Raw genomic sequence first — 22,162 nt, 5'->3', positions numbered from 1 at the left:
CGATTTTTGCTGTCCACAAATTCTCAGTACCAAATTAGTTTCCGTAAGCCCTTGCTTATTTACTCTCTGCTACTAGCTGTATACTATTTTAGTATGTTTCCTTTTGCCTTGCCAACTCTTCTTGCTGCCTGAACAGATTGCTTATAATTTTAAAAAAAATTTACCACTAATCTATTTCTTTCACTCTTCTCCGTTTCTCTTCTACCATAGACAGCATAGAAAGCTTGTGAGTGGGATTGATGCTGTGATGCTTAATAAAATGGGTAAATTCATTGAAGGACATTGAAGTAAGCAATAAACTGGCCAGAGCTATGTATGTATTAAGTCACCTTGCTGTACAATCTCTTGGGATATAGTGGAGACTCCTCTCCACTGATTGCTGTAAAGCTGAAATTGTCGCAGAAGGCAAAAGTTGGGAGATAGATAAAGAGAAAAATTGTGCTGATTACTGATAATTTCCGTTATAAATTTGCTAGAGCTCAATAGAGTTGATGGGCGGGCATACATAAATAGAAAAATAGCAACACAAATGTTCATTTAACGTTATTAATTTCTTGGTTGCAAGAACTTTCGGGCATACATATGTATGTAAGTGGGTATGCAGATACAAATATGCTCACTCTATGGCTGGATGAATGAGATGTGTACACTTAATGCAAGCTGTGTTGATAGCAAAGCTATAATCAAAGTTATTACCACTTGATTGTCACTATTTTCTTATTTACTTACTTACTTATGCACATAGGACACCTAGTATGTCCTAGACCATCCGTCCAACCCCTCTAAAATGGAGCGAAATGTTTTTTTTTTTTATAAACGCGAATATCTTTCGGTGCTCTATCTTTCGGTGGTATTATCGACTTCCTGTTTCGGCCGGAAGTGTATTAGACTGACCGGAAGTCCATTTTTTTGTTTAAATTAGGCATACATATTCTTGCTACAGAATCGGATTCTGAGGAAAAAAATACGTTACTCTTGTTTGAAACTTCAACATCTAAATAACCTTCGAACTTCAACTCGTCCTGGACTTCTAAAATTGACCAAAACGTTTTTATTGAAAAAACTATATGAATCACCAAAACGGGAATGCTCTATCTTTTGGTGGTATTACTGACTTCCGGTTAAACAGATCGGAAGTCCATTGCTTTAACCGGAAGTCCACCACAGAAAAAACTGGTTGACCAAGGTTATATATTTTTAGGGGCACCGAAATTGCGCATATGGAAACTGTGCATTTAGACATTATTTCGGTTTCAACCGAAACTGTGCATGTATGCATTATTTCGGTTTTTTTCGTATGCATTATTTCGGTTTTTTTCATATGCATTATTTCGTATGCACAGTTTCCATATGCACAATTTCAGGGTGCCATATTTTTACCCTTAGAATTCGAATCTATAGTAAAAACATGTATGTACATCCCATTAAAAAATGGACTTACGGTCAGTTTAATTCACATTCACACATCGCAATTTTGGATTTCTGAAAACTACTGTTATATGGGAGGTAGGCGTGGTTATTTTCCGATTTTGCTCATTTTCAATACCATTCGTCCTATTGACCGAAAGTGTTGGACTGAGGTGTTTCATGCAGTTTTAGTCCACGCGTATTTGAGAAGAAATGAGCTAATTAAATTCCCAATCATTCTTTAGAACCTAAATAATATTAAACAAAGTGTTTTGTTCATCTTATTTTCGTTCGTAAAGTGTTTCTTGTTCCCATAACTTTTGATAAGTATAATTCTTAATTTNGTAAGTTGGCCACCAAGATCATGCGATTTGACGCCTTTAGACTATTTTTTGTGGGGCTACGTCAAGTCTAAAGTCTACAGAAATAAGCCAGCAACTATTCCAGCTTTGGAAGACAACATTTCCGAAGAAATTCGGGCTATTCCGGCCGAAATGCTCGAAAAAGTTGCCCAAAATTGGACTTTCCGAATGGACCACCTAAGACGCAGCCGCGGTCAACATTTAAATGAAATTATCTTCAAAAAGTAAATGTCATGGACCAATCTAACGTTTCAAATAAAGAACCGATGAGATTTTGCAAATTTTATGCGTTTTTTTTAAAAAAAAAAGGTATCAAGCTCTTAAAAAATCACCCGTTATAAAAACTTTGCTTAACTGCAGCTATGTAACAGCTAAACAGTAGCCATTTATCACCAACTCTTTCTTTCTTTTAGCGTTGATTGTCGTTTTCACTAATGCTTCTCGCTTATTTTATCCCTAACATTACTGTTTTGTATTATTTGCTGCCTTCTATTTACTTACATCCACCTCATTATTCTTCGTTTTCCTTCTTGTTCCCTATTATTATTGCTATTTTGTTGCATTTCTCAATGCAAACTTCGTTGTCCATCTGCCGCAAAATGAATCAAGCAAAGCTGTGTTGTCGGTGTCCATTAAATATTGATTTCCTTATTATCCTTCATATCCTTTATTTTGTGCAGAGTTCTTGCCGTCAACGTGGCTTTTGTTACTGTCCGGCGGCTTCGTTCATTCTTCATTATGCTCGTTGATGGCGTGGATTTGTAAAAGTTAGATAGTTTGACTTTTGGGTATGTATGTGCATTAGGGTGGCCCCTAAAAAAAATGAAATTTTAAATCTCACCCCCTCAGTCGCTAATACAACGGTCAAAGATATCAATTATAAATTTTAGTCCCGATTGGAGAGGGTTTAGGCGTGTCGCACAGGGGACAAAGTTCAGATTCCTCTATGGAGACTAAAAAAATTTAAATAATTTTTTTTTTCGTCTTACCCTACCCAAATCGGGACCAAAATTTATATGTAACATCTTCGACGTTAGTAGTATCGATTTTGGGTATTAGATGAAAAAATTATTAATTTTAATTTTTTGAGTCTCCATAGAGGAATCTGAACTTTGACCTCTGTCTCCGATCGGGACCAAAATTTTTGTGTGATATCTATGACTATATTAGCATCGATGTCGGCGTTGACGTTTAGGAAATCTGATATAATAATGTACTTAATACATTTAAAGGCCACCATAATGTGCATATGTTGACGCGTTGCGGTCAGTTAGTAGATAGCTTTTATTTTCTCTTACCACCTTTTGCGACGGTGGCTAGTTGCTAGATGTTGTCTGCGATTTGATGTTTAGTGGTCATGTATTTCAAACTATAACCAACCAACATACATACATATGCACTCTGAATCTGTGGTTATTTGAAACAAAAACTACGAGTAAATTTAAAAGATTTCAATCCATGAAAGTTACGAGAAAATGGCGTATGTATGTACATTAGGGTAGTCCAAAAACAGTAAAGTGGGAATTGTAATGCTTTCACGCCCTAGGATTGTTCTATACCTAAAAAAGTATATTTTTATATGAAAAAATATTTAGAGGTCGCTCAAAGCGTTTTCCATATATTTTTATATGGGTAAAAAACAAATTTGCGTGTAAATGGTATCGAGATCTTGAAAATCAATATTTTTCGATCGGAAAACTCCGGTTATCTTCAGGAGTCTTTCAATAGGAATACCCAATTAGAAAAATTTTGATTTTTAAGAATTCTATACCATTTATACGAAAAGTGGTTTTTTTCGCCATAAAAAATACATGGAAAACTTTTGGCGCTTTGAGCGACCTCTAAATATTTTTTGATTTTAAAATAAAAAAATAGGCGTATAATTTTTTACGGGATAGAACAATCCCAGGGGGTGAGAGCATAAAAATTCCGACTTTATTTTTCACGTGTATTTTTGGAACACCCTAATGTACATATACTGCTTTGATTGGCTAAGATTGAAATTAAATTAAATACATATACATACATATTTGCTTTCCGGAGCATATCAAAAATCGGTTTCTGGAAGTACATAGCAGATATTGATGCTAGTCTGTACATTTTGCTCTATGAGAATTTCTTCGCTCGACAGTCGTAACTATGCTACTGGAACGATCTTGATTAAGCGCTCCACAGTTTTTAAATAAACCCTGTTTATATATTTTGAAATAAAAAAAGAGTTGGGGGAGCTCAAACCTGGCTGGTTAGTGAGGTATCTGGTTATGTTTATTTTTGTTTCAGTTAGCAACAATAAAGTTCACTGAAGGACATTAATTGTTAACCAGGTAACCTAATAACCAGTAACCTACATTGTGAAAATTTGCCGTAACGAGTTTTCGAAGATACTAGATATTACATTGCCGATTAGTTTATTTTTTAAGCATTGCTATATATGCTAGTAATAAAATGGAAATGTTTAGTAAGGCTAAGAGTCTCTTTCGCCGCTTGTGAATATTTGATTGGTAACTTTAAGACCGTTAAGGGATTTCCGCGACTTTTTGCTATCTGCGTGCTCTACTTTTTGGGTTTTTTTCGAGAATTCTTTTTTCGAGATTCCTGTGGGACTTTTCTTTACGTTTAATGATTTTTTTTTTGTGGACATTTTGGGAACTTTCAGATTCAAAAGTGCATTAAATTCTTCAACATGTGATCTTCGACTGGCTTCGAACGGTAGACGATTGCTATAAGGAGCTCTATGCCAGGAGGTTGCCTATCAGGAGCACCGACTATTATATATGTTACCAGCCAAACCCGATCTTAGGACAAACTAGTTTTGCCTAGGCTAAATTAGATTAAGGGCTACAGTAGTTTTGTGCAGAACACCTTTCCGCGTAGGCGGTTTCCGGCCGCACTTCAAAAAAAAAAAAAATAACCCTCATCAGTCCAACTCCAGGTACGCAGGCCACAATATTGTTGCGTCCAACTTGTTTCCGCATTGAACGGATATATTAGATCTAGGTAGAACTAGTTTAGCCTAGGAGAAACTAGTTTGTCCTAAGGTCGAGTTTGGCCGGTAACATATATAACTAGCAGAGCAGCCCACTTCATTCGTGGTAAACAAATGAAAATATGCATAAAGCTGTAAGAAAAATTCCAAATTTTTCATAAATTAAAGGAAATAATATACTTATTTTTTTTTTTTATTTAATTTAAGGCCTCCTTATGAACACTACATTTTACTATATGGTGCGGTGCAGAAGCATAAATACTATTCGGACATCCTACACGTGAACATCCGACGTAGAACTGACCGTCGGTAAAGTAGGTGTTTTCCAGCTAAAGCTCGGCCATCTTCAATGTTTGACCCTGCAATGTATTTATCACATGTTAAAGCAAAGCCTCAGAGAATACTAAAGACTATAAAATTCTAATGGAAAGCCTGCAGCATTAAATGGTACTCCTGACAGAAACACATAACCTCCGCTACCGCTTTCAGTAATAATTCTTGCTTCAAAATCATTATTTTCTTGACTACCAATTTTATTTTATTATTAGGGTGAGGGGGATATAGGTAACGAAAGAAGAATAATATGCGCTCCAGTTTTTAAATTCAGTTTATGTGTCACGTGACTTATAGTTCCAAAGTCATGATTCTCTGCATCTTGCAAACTCTCATCCCTTTTTAGTTTACTAGAGGTCAAGCATTTAGCTGTATAATCGCAAAGATTCTAAGGTATGGTTCTCGGAATGTACTAGGTCTATGGGAGGTGCCACGCCCCCTGCTTAACGCTTACCTTCTTACACCAAATATCAGTGTCATGTAATTTTTGGTTCATAGTTATAGCTAATTACAAATTTCAAGTCAATGGGATGTGCCATCTTCCTTGTCAGAGCCCATTTTTTTACACCCTAACTCTGCTTTGTCCGAGGTTACTGTCTAGTCACCAGTTAAAGGCCCTTAATTGGCAAGTTGCCGTTGTCGGACGTTCTCGGAAAGACTAAGACCAAGAATTGATAACCTTTTTGGGAAGACGGTTAAAAAAAATCTACCCGAAATTTTTCAAAAAAAAAAAATTATTAACTTATACACTGTTGCTCACTTGTATGCATTGAAATGCTTTCATTTTTAACCGACATCCAAAAAAGGAGGAAGTTATCAGTTCGTCGAAATATTTTTTTAAATTTTTTTTATATTATTATTTTGTTTTTTTTTTATGTATGTTACCGCATAACTTTGGACCACGTCAACCGATTTCTAAAATTCTTTTTCATCGGAAAGGTAGTGTCTCAGAGGTGGTCCCATACTAATCTGGTTTAGATCCGATCATTGGATCATGAAATATATAAAATATATATATTTTTTTTAAGTAGGTTTTTTTTTGCTAAAAATTAATTGTTTCAAAATCATTTTGCTCTGATTTGCGCTTTTGATATTTGTTGTTAAATAAACTAGTGGAAATATTCTAAATTACGGCTAGATGCAATTTTTTGTATTAGCCTCCTATTCAAAATTGATTAAAATTTTCCAGATTAATATATGCATCAATCGAAAAAAAATCGAAGGTCTCCGGATGAAAACACGAGAAACCAAGTCTCTCGTTCAAAATAAAGGACTATATCTACTTTAGCAGCCATAGCAATGCAGCCCCAAAGTCCAACGAGAAATCACTCTTTCCCTCCGTTGAATGGCCGTAAAGGTTCCAGCAGTGAAAGTATTCGATGCAGTAATAGCTGGTGGTTGGCAGTTGGGGAAGAGGAAGGCCTCCTCTGCAATGAAAAGACGAGGTGGTAAAGGACTTGACTTCAATTGCAATTTCCATTCCAATTATTGATTTCGACCAAATTCTCTTAGGCGGTTACTGCGAAAAACAAGAAGAAGAACTGGTAGAAGAACTGGGTGGTGGGAAGAGGAAGGCCTCCTCTGCATAAAAAATATCAAATGGAGAGGAATTTGGCTTCAGTGGGTGTTTCTAATTGCCGGCAGCTGCAAGGCGGAATACCGACAGTGTTGTTAACACTTAACGCTGCAAATGATTTCAGCTCGAATACATTACCTTAACATTCTGCTTTATTTAAAAAGAAACACGCTCATTTGCAATTTTAACATTTTACAATTCTTTTTATTTATTTAATTATTTCTTTTTTTTCACATTATAATTTACTTATAATTTTATTTATAAATTGAGTTAATCCTTAATTATTTTTTGTTTTCGTTCAAATTTGTCTGCAATTACTTATAATTGTTTTTAATGGCTATTGTTGCATGTTGTTGTGATGGTGTGTTGGTGTTTACATGTGGAAGTGTATGTTTGTTTTACAAATTCACTTATTATGCTACTTTTTTTACTTTAAAATTGTTATGCATCCATAGATATTTATTTTTGTATTTTAATTACGATTTGGGTTTAGTTTTGTTTTTTTATTTTGTTGCACTTCAAGTTAGTTTACAATTTTATTGGAACTCATATTTCTTTTTTTGTTTTTTGTTTTTGTTGCATGCACATTTTTAACAATAAATAAATTTTCAATTTATACACATTTGAATAGCTTTAAAAGCGCCTAAAATTATGTAAAGATTTTTAGTTTAGTTTTTGTTTTTTCTATGTTGTTGTAATCTCAATTAACTCAATTAAAAAATCAACAATTATAAATAAACAAATTCAAGAAGTTGTAAGTATGTATGTATGTATTTGTTTTGTAGTGCTGTGCAAATTCATTGGCATTGGCGCACCAGAAAAAAAAATGTTATTGCGAATTGTTTGCTTCGGTGTGGCCAGCTGAATTTAATCTTCACCTGTACACACAAATAAAGTGGCATTTTTAATTGACTTTTTAACCTTGGCTCGTATTGTTTTCCATCAGCTTTGTTGGTACAGTGTTTTGTGCGTACGTGTCAGTTTCCACTTGCAGCTTGCGTGTGTGTGTGTGTGTGTGTTTGTGTATATATGTATATGGTCTTGCCTTTGCTTAAATTAAGAATTCAGTTGACTGAATTCACATCAAATCAAATCAAATCAATTCCAATGACATGATCTCCTTAAAATATGAAGACTTGCATATTTTTCTTGCCATTTATGTAAACTGTAGATATTTGAATTTTTCATCGACCAGAAAAATTATTTTAAATTTCGCATTTTAACATTTAATTATTTTAATACTACATATCAAACTTGCCTTTAAAATTTTTTAAAGTAAAATTAGCGTTGAAATTTTAAACAAATTCACTGAAAAATTCTACATTGTATGACTGTAACTTTTTATGTTCTGTATCTGCGTTAAAATAGTTATTTGTTATTTTACTAATTTTTACTCTTTTTATATTTCATTATTTTCAATTGTTTTCATTAGTTTCCTGTTATCAGCATTTCAAGCCTTTATGTATAATTTATGTACATACATATTTCATATATATTTATACATTTCCTAGACAGATCAGTTTTTCCAGTTTGCCTTTTTCATAGTCTTTTTTCGTTTGTTTTTGCTCCACATTTTTTTTCAATTTGCGCAAAAACGGTCTACACTCCAGTTGTGTCTTGACCTTTTCCTTTACCTAAACATGTCTTTTCTTTCCCTTTACCTTTCGTTTTACGAATTGTGCCATTACATATTTACAAGATGAGATTAATTTTTTGGTAGCGTCGATGAATTGGGCGTATCTTTGCTTAGAATGATTGAGCATTTAGCTTCTGAGTGAGTAAATTTTTTACATATTTCTTTATGTAACTTGTTTCGGCGCGGATGATGTGTGAAGTGTCTGTATGTCGTACGCATGATGTTTGCATGATGAAAAAATTAAAACAAAAACAAAGCAAAAGAAAAACAATAATAATGATTATGCGTTGATAATGATAATAATCTTGTAACAGCAAAGGCCTTTCACACACACGCAGTGCTCGGAGCGTCGTTCAATGGCTGTTTGGACTGCAAAGAGAGTAGATGGAAGGCGAGAAGGAGAAAAAAGAAAACATAATAATATAGATTAGTTCCATGTTGAAACTGGAGTATATTGTACATATAAACGCTTCAATGTAAAAACTGTACACATATTTTTGCCTATGAAAACAGGGCATAATTTTCGCCCATTAAAAAATTGCCAATTTCTGTTTTCGTTCCGACATATATTTTTTTAGACACTTAACAACTTAGCATAAGTTTCGGCAATTTGAAAGCACTCATTAATGCTTATTAATAAAAACAAAACTAGACATAAATGGTGGATTGTTTAAAAAATGGCTACCATTTCTTTCATTTCAAAATTTTAAAAATTTTTTTAGCCATTAAAAAACGTTGCCAAGTTTAAATTTTAAAGCTTGTTATAAATTTTTACTCGTCAATGAACTTGACATAAATTTTTGGCCATTTAAAAAATTGCAAAATTTTTTGTTTGTTTTAAAAATGGACACAATTTTTTTTTAGCCATATAAACACTTGGCAAACGTTTTTGACAATTTATAAACGAGACAGAAATTTTTGTTCATAAAAAAGACCAGACATAAATATTTGGTCATTTAAAAACTGGCCAAATAAAAGTGAGACTGAAAAAGTGGAAAAATCATTTGTATGTATAAATTTGAAAGGGACATATAATATGGACGGTAAAAGTGGAACATGACTTTTTATCGATTTATTATGGATATAGAAAAATTACCATGAGATATTGTAGTTTTTTTTTTTTTTAAATTATTCGAGTTTTTCTTCACATGCAGCAGCCAATTAACAAGGGTATGCTGTATATCCAATTTATAAATACATTTTTTTCTTTCTTCTTTCATTTCTCCATAGCCTAAAAATCTTTGTGTACTCTTTAAATGACCATAAATTTATGTCCTTTTTTGTAATGTCGCCAAATTCCTATCCCGTATTTTATTGACCAGTTTTTAAATTGCCGGTTATGCTCAGTTTATATATGAAAATAATTTATGTTCACTTTTTTGATTGACCATAAATTACTATTACAATACTTTAAAACATATAGCAGTAGATACTTAAATAACCAAAATATATATTCAGTTTTTAAAGAACACAAATCTAATAGACAATTCTTAAGTGACCAAAAATGCATGTCCCGTTTTTGAGTGACCATAAATTCGTGTCTTATTTATGCTTATGCTTCGCTCATAAATCGTGAAAAATGTATGTCCAATTTTGGAATAAGCATAAATCCATGTCCGGTTTTTGACTTCACAAATTTATATGTACAGTTTTTACATATTTAATTTTTAAACCAACTATCGTTGGCATTTTGAGTGTGTAAAAGCAGAAATAAACTAAAACAAATTATCGCTCGGTTAGAAGTGTTAAAAGTATGGCGAACAAATAAGTAGTGTTTATAAAATATTTAAAAATTATAAATTGCTTAGAGATTATTTAAGTTCCATAAAAAAAAATTATAAAAGTTATTTTAAGTATAAAAAAAAATAATTCTTACTTTATATAAATTTAAAAATATAACAAAAATATCTTAAAACAAAGACTTAATAAAAACTATTGTCTCAAATTTGTACACTAAATAAAAATGATGTAGTTATATAAAAAAATCTAAGAAAAAATATGCATAAAAAATTGACATAGAAGACGACATGTCAGGTTAAGCTATAGAAAAAATAAACCATTAAAAGATTTCATGTCACATATTATTCACATCGCCGATGCCTTTGCAAAACTCCCCATCGACCAGCTGCAATACCGTCTATCTTACGGCAGTCAAATTTTACAGGAAAAGCGAAAAAACGTATTTTCTTTAAGATCGTTGACGTTGATAGGCGGCATTTCATCTATTTGTAATTTTAAAAATTTTTTGTTGAGATAACCATTTTACGATTGTTAAGCGTTAACATCGGTGCCTGGAGTTCAGGGTTACCAAATCTCATGTTTGCCACTATGGCGATTTGGGCGGTTTTGCAAAGGCATTGGCGATACGTATAAGTACATTCATATTTCTAATAAAATCATGCACACTAGTGTTAGTAGCATTTTAGTAAGGCGTGTAGGCATGTCTCAGAACGAGAGTAAGAGTAACCAAAATAAGTAAATTGCACTTATGTATGTACATTAAGGTGGTCCAAAGAGGGTAAATTTGAAATTTTAATGCTCTCACACCCTGGGATTTTTCTATATCGAAAAAAGTATACGCCATATTTTTTATTTTGAAATCAAAAAAATATTTAGAGGTCGCTCAAAGCGCACAAAGTTTGACGAACCTATAAATTATAGTAACTATGAAAAAATGCATAAATAAACAATTGGGTATTATTATTGGGAGTCTCCTGCAGAGAAGCAGAGTTTTTTGATCGAAGAATATTGACTTTTAAGAACTCTATACCATTTCCACCAAAAGTTTTTTTCTCCATATAAAATAAATGGCGGCCGCTGAGGTGTAGTGGTAAGCAGTGCGAGCTTCCACTGCGCAGGCATAGAAGAAATTTTGTTCAAAACACCAAAATGAGATTTTATATTGCACCAATGTTTCTAAAAAGCAGACTTGTGATGTATATTTTTAAACTTTTTATTAGAAGAAGCAAATTCGAATATGTATGTAGACTAATGAGGGCAGTATCAGAGCATCCGCCAAGCGTACTATTACTACTATGCTATATAAGTTACGATATAACTGAAAACTAAGCTAGGCTTATACTAGGTTCACATATACATAAGTACATTATCCCCATTTACGAGCTTACCACCCTAATCTGTAATTATAACAAGAGATTAGCCATATAAAATTCGTCCCTTGTTAATCTGTAAATATAAAATAATCTCAGATTTAACCGATAACTTTTATTATGGCAGAAAAACGTGATCACGGTGGCACAGAGAAGATACATAAATTTTCCTTGAGGTGTGAGAATAACAAGCACAACAAATTTGACGGCTAATAATCTAAGATTTGCCTGTAAAAACGGGTTGATTAAAGAACGAGCTTTGATTGAGTTAATATTGATATGTGAACATAGTTTGAGATACCATATTTCTTAAATATTTTTTTTTCTGCAGTGCCTAAGAAATTCAAGTAGCATGAGAACGCTACTCTGATGGCATCGTATAAGCGTTTATCCTCTCTTTGGCACATAGCGTCAAAGGTGCGATATTTACCTAAACAAATTTTGAAACCTTTACGGACTCACAATAGTTTAGAAAAATTTAATCCACCTAATTAATTAATCAAAATTTATTAAAATTAAGTTAATGCAATTATTTATTTGATTTCCACTAAAATACAATCGTTTATTGCTGCTTGTTTTTTATCAGCACTAATCACTTACTATTAGGAGCTTTTTAAATTAAATTAATATTTTAGATTGATTTCAATTAAATATGCTGCATAAAAATTAGGTATTTATTAAAGTCATATTAAATAGGAAACTATCAAATTTAATTGCCACACATTATTTAGAGCGGAATAAATCAGAACGTTGGAAAACATACAATCTACATGCAAATAGTATATTGTACATGCATACTATGTTTGTGTATGTATATGAATTTGTTAAACACTTTGAAAGTGATAGCAGAAAGCATTTGTGTAGTTGTGGTAAAGTTACGAATATCTGCTGTCAACACGTATTTTGCTATTAAATAATACGCGAATAGATAACGAAAAAACTTTGATTCTGTTGAAAAAAAAAACAGAAAAAAATTATAGACATGCATGTATTTATTAATGTTTTACATAAGTAAATACACGCGAATGTGGAAAATGTATAAATAGAAAAAAATATAACTGAATATAAATTACATGGTGCTGAAATTTGTGCATTTTCTTTTATTATACTAAGTTGCATTTGAACGAATATTTACAGAAAAACACATGCTAAAACGTGTATTTTGTTTAGAAACATTTATTTATTTAACTATTTTATTTTATAGATAAAATGCTCGCAACAAATGTAGTAAATAGTACAACTGCATGTTTCCGTTTATTAATCAATATTTTGTTATTACATACTGTAGCCAACTTTAAAACGTTTGTATGTACATTAGGGTGCATCAACCCCCATGGCAAAAAAATCGCTAACTGCTTTTCCATCGGAAATATAAAGTTTATAATATTTTAAGTCGTCCGCCAAAATCTTTGGCAAAATATTATGATTTAATGAGCTGGACCTAAGGCAGAAAATCGATTTGTCAATAAATAAATTTTGTTTTAAAAATTATTTTTCTTAAAAATCAACTCACATTATAGAAGACTTTAAGGTTAAAAGTTTTGCATAAAAATGTTTAAAATTTTTTATCAACTACATTCAACAATTTTATTGAGTTTGAGGGCGTTTTTCGTGAACATTTTTGCGGAAAGCAACAAAAGTTTACGTGGCGAACTTAGCTCAGCGGGTAATTTATACTGATTTTTTTTCTGCAAAAATTTTCATTAAAAACGGCTTTAAGCTCAATAAATTTTTTGAATATAATTGTTATAAGGCCATAAATACCAAAAAAAAAAAATTTATTAAAGAAATCCAAATAATGAGATTCTTGGAAGTATCAATATTTTTCCGAAATATTTTGACTGAAGTCTTATAATACAATAAATTTTTTAATTCCGTTGGGAAAACTAAAGCTTTTTGTGATGCAACCTAATTTACATACATACATAAGTAGTCATGATGAGACATTTATGGAAAAAAATTAAAAATAAACTGTTGAAAAAATACATTAATGCAATATTCGAGTTATTCAATTGTCATACATTTATAAGGACCGTGGAATAACATAAGTATCTATGTAATTTTTCTCATATACTACTACTAGCTCGCCCTCACAGGCTTCGCTGAATATATGGAATTTCAGCTACATGAGGTGTAATTAATTTCAGTTAAGCCAAATATATATTTTCAACCAGCAAAAAATCTGGGAGATTTTCAGATTTTTCTTTTTTAAATACTATTAAAAATATTTCCAAACTTAAACCTTCTTCAATCTGCTTAGTCCGACACCTATATTGTGATACATATTTTACATACCTCATTTGCTTAGGTCGAGATGAATTTGACTAGCTTTCCTGTTCTAGCCAGCTGGGTATGCGTGTTTCCGCAATCGGATCACGAAAACATGGATTTTGAAATCAATGTTCATCGTCTTGTTTTACCTATTACAATTTCTTCCATTTTTGGTACAATTTCTTTCAAATACACCAATTACCAATACACTGAACCAAAAACACACTTACAGCCTACCAATATTAAAGAATTGAACGCGAAATTCGCGTGCTTGCTTTTGAACTTGATTTCACTGAGCGAAACACCAAATCAAAATATCACGCAGGAAAAAAGTGGAAATTCATCATGTAGCTCTTTACGAGCGCCGTTCAATTTCGATTGATTCCCTTTGGCCTGTTTGGCCTGTTAGAGGTGGGCGCTTGCGCAAAATCTATTGTCAGGTTGTTAAGGGATTTAAAACCGATCGCGAAAATTCAAAGAAAGTTGTGACCACTTTAAAGACAGATCCAAATATTTCCGGTAGAAACTGTTTGCACATTGAGATTAAGATTGACCGTTCAGAGTCCTTTAGGTGTAGAATTAACAAATAAGCCGGGTAGGACCTGCAATAAGAAAGGGTTCCAAATAAAATTGTTTTGAGAAATTTCTATGCTGCTTAATATGTAGACGAGGAGACGTCGATGCGTTTAAGCGGTCTTTTCTCATCTTCCTGGACAGCAATTTCATCCAGTCGTTTTTCGGCGAAATTCCGCTAAAAAAATATTACTTCCAGCTTACACGAAGTATCCACTTTGGCCTAACCTCGCTTGATGTCGCTACGGCAAAGCAGACTTACAGAGGTTTCAACGACACAACTTAGACCTGTTGTGAAAAGAAGTGAGTTCACCAAACTGTTCCAATTAAGTGCGATTGAGAGATGTTAGACGTCAGTTTTATATGCCTCTTTTATATGATGAACAATTTTTTTTTCAGTTATTAGATGACCATAATTTTATGTACAGTTTTTAAATGACAAAAAAATGATGCCCACTTTTTCAATAATCCAAAATTTATATCCAGCTTTGAGGTGACCATAAATTTATGTCTAGGTTTTAGATGACCATAAATTTATATCCAGGATTTGAATGTCCATAAATATAAGTAGTACTTAAAATTTAAATTAAATTAATTTTTTTTTTTATTTTACCTAAAAGACGAAAAAAAACATTTAAAAAAATGAATAGGATCATAAAACTTAAATAAAGTAAAAAAATACTATTTTTTTTTAACAAAAAATCTGAGAATTAAAAGAAGAGGCAATTAACAAAAGAATTACAAATTAAATTAAAAAAATAAAAAATAAGAATTTCTAAAAGTAAACGAAATTAAAAAAACTAATCTGAAAACTAAAAAAAATATATTTAAAAGCGGAAAAACAAAATAAGTTCCATAACAATTAAATAAATAAAAAAAAAATTTAAAACAATAACAACCAAACCATTAAACAAAATTAAATTAGAAAATGGAAAAAAAATACTTGCAATAAATTTCTAAAAATTAAATTAAATTTAAAAAAAATTCTGAAGAATGAATTATTTGCGCTTTGCCCACTCGACCATTGCGATTGTTGGCATAGCGCGAGCTAGGTGGTATACAAGTGCTTTCTCTCAAAATAGCTTTTCACCACGAGTGGCTGAATGAGAGAGCTTTTTTTCTAAGAGTTTTGTGATAGAATAAAAAATTTCTTGCCATCTGTCTTTCATTTGCCGTACGAAAAACTTTTTACTATCTTAGCCAGAACGGCCCTGTAAGTCAAACAGGTATGGTAAAATTGTTATAAAGAAAGTATTCTAGCGCAGTATCTTGTAAGTTTACTTCTGCCTTAATAGGACTTGGCATATAATGTTTTAATTAAGTGTCCAATTCTGGGTCTGAATTCAATATTTCTTTAATCATTTAAACTTGAATTTCTCTTTCAAATCTGTGCGATAATTCAGGTCAGAGAAATTAGAGAATAGTGGGATATGAGAGAGCTTTAGCTTTCAGTCTAGTGCACAATTTTTTATTTTTTTTTGGGAAAATCGTGCCAAATCATCAAATTCGTAGCAAATCAATAAGCCATATCAATGCAGCTACCAACCACAAATTATTGCATATTTTTTTTTTCACGGTGAGATGGTGTTGCGGCGCTGGCATTACAATTTTGTACGTACACCCGAAAGTATGTATGTATGTATTTGCATACTTATGTATGTACCACATTTTGTATGCCGTATGTGGTTTGCTGTGGTGCAATAACCACAAAAGCGCTACGTTGTCACATTTAATTTCGATATGGTTAGCATGGTCACCCAGATAATAGCTCCAATGCCTTTACGTTCGCTGCTTAACAAAAATCATTGTATCCATAGTAGATAGCATTAATGGGTAATGTGCAGCTGTAGTTATTCGATTATATTCTGCCTTTGCTATTGTTTTGTGTTTTTCCATAAATCGCGTTTAACTTACAATTTAGGCTTGATTAATGAAACTAATAGCCCAATTCTGTATTGGTGACCACATTTTTTTTACTGACAAATTTTAAATATTTTTACGTAAACTGCGACAAGAATTTGTCAGCGAAACAGAATAGAGGCGTAAGTGCCAATTAGTTATATTGTTAATTACTACAATTGAAATTAGTTTGTAATTAATTTAAATTATTTTTCATCAGCACGCTGGATCGTTACTAAATGGAGATCGTTCCGAAAATTAACCAAAACAACAAGGAAGAAACAGTAAACAGATTCCGAAGGCAACTAATATCTCTCTAAAAGAGTCTTTCGGAGGTTTTTCAATTTAATAAGATGCTAGCGAAGGTGATTAGGCCCAGTCTGAGTCTGCTTGCAACGACGATGAGGATCGAGATAGGAATATCAAAAAATAACTTTTAACTTTGCTTGTCGGTTCTTATAAGGAAATATAGGGAAATAGCTCACAGTCCACTGGTAGCGTTGAGTAACTAACGGTTTCGAAGGCTTTCGATAAGTAAACCTCTTCTAGGCGACCTCTGATATAAGCGGTTTCGGCTAAAGCCGTGAGTTTTCATGGTGTCAAGGGCTCTGTTGGTATACTGCCGCTGTGCATAAATATTAAACTTTCAAAATCTTGTAGTCCGTTAGGGCCTTTGCGTTTAGATACTTCTAGTTACTAGTCATTCCGGTCTAATCCACTGAAGAATGCGTAACTGCCTACTAATATAGCTCAATCATGGTTTCGGGTTCCTTGAGAAGGAATCATAGAATGTGATTTCCAACCTTTCTTCACGCTTCATCGGGTCGCACGGGGACGTTACAATGTACACAGACTTATTCAAACCGGAGGTTAAGTTGCAGGCCCGATCTTCCACTTACGCTATTCTCGAGTCTCCAGGTTGATATCCCTGCTGTGAGTGTTCCCGAAAACGACCTGGTGTAATTCGTCTTGTTTATTTGACAATAAATTAGCTTACTTGTGGAACTGACCTTCGCTAACTGTTGGTGTGGAGAGACTGAAAAAGATGTTATCAGTAACTTCCCACCTAGTTCCTTTGAAGTTTCTCAGATCTGCGCTAACTTTGGTTTGATCAGACGAGCTGCTGAATTGACTTAAAGTCAGCAGAATTTCGTCCTTGGTGTGGAACAGTAATAAAACACTGGTGCCAATAAGGGCAACCCATAATGCATCTCACCTGCCTAAGATCCACCGTACAGCACAAGCGGAAAATAATGAACAGATGGGGGCCGGGTATATACCAACTCGATTCGGTTCTATCCTGATGGGTTAGTAGGCGGCGCAGTTTATCCTGAGAAACTTGGCAACGCGAAGTGAAAGAGTTTTACAAAAAATTCACCAACCAGGTGGCGCTAGAAACGAATTATTAACAAAATCTTATTTGCAAAAAATGTTGTCGTTAAGTGCCGCTGATATTATTGAGGGAGTGCTAAAACGTGCTTAAAATATGGTATAAAACATACATTCGAAGGAGAGTGCTTTGATCACATCATCTGTCCTTGCATCAACATGCCTCTAAGGCGGGGAAATCCTGTGAGATGGCTTTGAAAAGTGTGGTTGCCAGAATTAGTAGTGTTATTAAAAAGGAAGGCCTTTTTGGCCTTGGGAATTTTTTAAGGCATTGGAGGTGCTTTTGACAATACCACCTTTGATAGCATGTGCAATTCTGTCCTACGGCAGGAAGTACCAGGGATCCGTTCAATGCTGGGGGGTCATTAGGATTTGGGCAGAAGGAGGTCAATATGTGACGCGCGGAGTTAGCAAACGCTGCCTTCAGGGTGGGGTGCTTCCGCCTTTGCTCTGGTGCCTGGTAACTGATGATCATCTTGTCACTCTTAATGACTCTTATATCTACTCTCAAGCCTATGCCAACGATGTGGCCGCTCTAGTCATGAGCCTATCTATGCCGGCTGCTTTCGGGAATGCGCAGATAACACTGAATCACTGAATATGATTGACACTTGGTGTAATAGAAACGGGCTAACCGCTAACCCAACAAAATCTTGGCTTATGATCTTCACCAGAAGGCGGAGGTCCTATGGTCTCATTCGCCTCATACATAAAGAAGTCGAAATTCAGACTTTTCCCGAAGTGAAGTATCTAGGACTCACGCATTGCCGAATGTTCACTGATGACCCGAAAACTGACCGTGGGTGAGGTTCTGGTATCGTTATCGAAGATAATATGGAGAAGATTCACTTTTCTCTTGGGGAATATGCCTCGGTCTTCCCAAGGTATTCACAATTTTCAAGGTCACGAACTACGTGGTGGAAAATAGGTGCACTTACGGCATTAGCCAGCCCTCTAATTACTTCCAAACTAGTTCGACAATGTAAGTCTCGACTAAATTATGTTAGTCTACATCGTTATGTGGCTTGGTTTACTCGGGTTGCCTGGTCACTCGTGAGTACCTGGTAATGAGACATCTGATCATTTTGCCAGAGTTGGCTCAGACCAGGCATTCCTCGGTCCGCAACCAGTTAAGGCACCATCAGAAACTGGGAGAATGCTTCGCTCAGCAATAACTGGGTCGTATCGAGGGGCTGCAGGTGGGCAAAACTCATGACGCATTTAATTTCGGAAGTTTTTTCCGCTCACTGTGCAGACGGGTCTGCAGACAAGTTGTTGGACTGCTGACTGGTCACTTCACGTGGCACAAACACCTGACTGTGATAGCCCTACTTGACAACTTCATTTCTCCATCCTGCCTTGAATAGGTTGAGACGGTGGCACACTTTTTGTGCTTCTGCGCCGTCTTCGCAAGAATTAGCTATGAGGCATTTGGCAGCGATGTGTTGAAAGACCAACATTCTGAGCTCTTTGTCCCCCAAAAATCTTTTCAGTTTTATTCGTAAATTACAAGGTTTAAACGGCAAACCAAGTTTTCGGGATAAAATAGCTAGTTAAAAAAAATGGTTGATACAAATTTTAAACTTTCAGTCAGCCTGGCAAGCATTTCCTCGTGCTTACATAAACAAAGAAAAAATGTATCAATAAGTTCTTCCAGAAAGCAAACGCTTTGCCAAAACGTATATTTTAGCATCTGAGCACATAAATACGTAAAAATAAAAACTTATATGTATGTATATGGTCGCCTTGGTGCGAGCCAAAGCTTTTAAGCTGACAATCACGGAACAACTCACTCGCTGGACGTTTTGACATATTTGACATTGCCTAACTCAAACGAAATGAACAAGGCGATTGAACTGTCACATAAACAAAGACATACATACATACATCTACGCATAGCACGTTCGTATGCATCTACTACGTAATATTAAGCAGAAAAACCAGTATTGATTGTGGCCGATTGACGGCCAGTGTCCTTGCACGATTTGCAGTCAAATTAAATGAAATTGATGGAAATGCATGGTCAAAGGCATACATGAGCATAAATAAATATAGATTGAAGGATTTTGAACGCATTAAAAGCATAAATATAAATTAACTGTTATGTACAGAATGAAGTATAAAAAATTGAATGACAGCACAACAAAATTCAATATTAATATAAGCCAAGCGCAGAGTCGAAGCGGAGGCGAAGTGCGATTCATTAGCAGTGAAAGAAAAATTGCGAGCGGTAGCAGAGACAAAGAGTGGTGGAGAAAGTAATAGAATGTTGAGAAATTTTGGATTATTTTTTTCGTTTATTTAGTTTCTAATAACTTTTTTTTATAAAAGCCTAACTCAAAACAAAAAAACAAGCATATAAAACCACTTTTAAAAGTTTGCGCGGAAATTATAAAAAAAAATCATGTTTTAAAAATTTGTTTTCCAATTTTTTAACCTTTTAATCAGAGGCAGTTTTGCAACCTATAAATCAACATTTAAAACTTTGTGCAGAATTCACGAAAAAAAATTTGAAATTTTAAAATTTTGTTGTAAAATTTTTTAACGTTTTAATCAGACTTTAGTAGAAATATACCACATATGCAGTTCGCAGCATATAAATCAACATTTCAAACTTTGTACATGATTCACAAAAAATATTCAAAATTGTTTATCAAATTTCTCCGCTTTTTAATCAGAGTTCTTAGAAATATATGCAATTTCGCAGCATATTTATAAATCAACATTTCACACTTTGTGCAGAATTCACCAAAAAGATTTGAAATTTTAAAAATTTAGGGTTTAGAAAAATTCTGGGTATTCAGTTTTGTAGCCCATTCAATTTTAGTATAATAAAGTGTAAAATTTTGAGAATTTTTTTCGGCGAGTGTGTTGAGCACTTTTGCCCATATAGAAATAAATTTCGTTCAGGCATTGTATGGAAGAAAATTCGCAACACCAACGGCGAAAAAGTGCTGAAAAATCAACGGTATATTGAAGCCACTTGACACTTGCACATTAAAATTGAATGGGCTACAACACTGCAACACAGAATTCTTCTGAAACTTCTGATTAAAAAGTAAAAAAAAAAAAAATGTATAATAAAAATGTTTAAAATTTTTGTAAGTATCTACTACATGAAGTTTAAAATGTTTATTTATGTGCTTTAAAAATTGCATATAGTCCTAAAACCTGTGATAAAAAAGTTTCAAAACAAATTTTTAAAATTTTAGAATTTGTTGAGTTTGAAATGTTGATGTATCTAAATGATTAAAAAATTAAAAATTTCATAAAAGTTTTTTTAGAACTTTTTAAACGCTGATTTATGTTATGAGTTAGAATTTTTTAAAGAAGTACTAAACATTAAATAAACAAAAGAAGAATTTGCAAAACTAGTAAACATTTTTTGTTTCTATTATTTTTTCCACCACTGTATGTTAAAAAAAAGAAGCGACAAAAGCTTTGGATAAATTCAGCGTATATTTTTGTTTAGCCAAAATAGAATGCGCAAAACTAGCGTTGTTGGAAAAATAACGTTAGGAAAATTTCTTACTTACTTACATTTCTGTGAGCAGTGTAGAAACAACAGCTATACAGAACAAATTTTGCATAGTCTTTGCCTGCGATTAGTAGCACTAACTTTAATATACGCTTGAAAAAATATTAGATATATATTTTTTTTTCACTTTTTCAAAATTCACATTCACTTTGCTGAATTTCCTCTGTAAATTTATAAAATGCTAAAATTTAAGTTTACTTTAATATTTTGGCTTAAGCTAGCTTGTCTAATTTTGATTTCGTGCTCTATGTCTTTAAATTAAATCAATTTACATGCTTAGTGCTTAAGCCTGCTGCTTTTTACTAATCTAGTGTTATGGATTAAAAAATTTAGTTTGTGGTATAAAAGTTTGCAATTTTGTGTTTTTTTTTTTGCATTTATGTATGTCTATTTTGCTTGGTTGTTGTTATGGTGTTATTGTTTTTGTTGTTGTTTTTATTATGCTGTATGTATTACTCCTCAATTAAATGGTCATGTGTGATGTAAGCTCTCAAATCCGTGAGTGTAGCAGCAGTTCCTTCAAATATTGCAAATAAATGCAAAACGAGGTAGACTTATTGTTAGAAATTTCATAGATGTATTGAAATAATGTATTTGCAAAAGTTTTAGTACAACATAATTAGGTAGTAAACAATCAAAAAGCTTTAACTACACATTGGAAGAATTATAATTCCATAATTATAAACGGACTTTGATATTTGAAAAATATTATTACTTCAAAAAATTATTAAAAAAAACTCAGTGCAATGTAGGAGCACAATATGGGCACCAAATTAACAAGAAAACTCTGTCGAATTAAAGCCGATTAAATGTATTGGCGCATAAGGACCTTTAGGTATTGAAAATATCCTTCAAAATTTTATCCTTGAATATCCTGGAAATTTTGCAATAATTAGTTTTGAAAAAATATATGTTTTGGACTAATATACCTTCGATTACATCCTCGAATTTCGTCCTTCTGAATTTATTGCCTTAAAGTAACATTAATTAAAATGGATCTTTCAATATCTATTCGTCCTTGTGAACCAATTTTTAAAATTTTACATAATTTTTTCTTTCATTTAGTACTTATATTGTTATTC

At 33.1% G+C, this 22,162-nt stretch overlaps 1 long non-coding RNA gene across 1 annotated transcript; it reads right to left on the bottom strand.

The window, feature by feature from the left end:
• Positions 1 to 7,696: 7,696 nt before the first annotated feature.
• LOC108376236 (uncharacterized) lies at positions 7,697 to 21,341 on the bottom strand. Its single transcript, XR_001849244.1, has 2 exons — positions 21,079 to 21,341; positions 7,697 to 8,669 (listed from the first exon to the last, which is right to left on the bottom strand). It is a non-coding gene; the product is annotated as an uncharacterized LOC108376236 (long non-coding RNA).
• Positions 21,342 to 22,162: the final 821 nt, after the last annotated feature.

This window comes from Rhagoletis zephyria, unplaced genomic scaffold (assembly GCF_001687245.7).
Source record: "Rhagoletis zephyria isolate East Lansing unplaced genomic scaffold, Rhagoletis_zephyria_1.1 Rzeph_scaffold_10093, whole genome shotgun sequence".
NCBI lineage: Eukaryota > Metazoa > Arthropoda > Insecta > Diptera > Tephritidae > Rhagoletis > Rhagoletis zephyria.
This window is presented reverse-complemented; position numbering and strand designations above follow the sequence as displayed.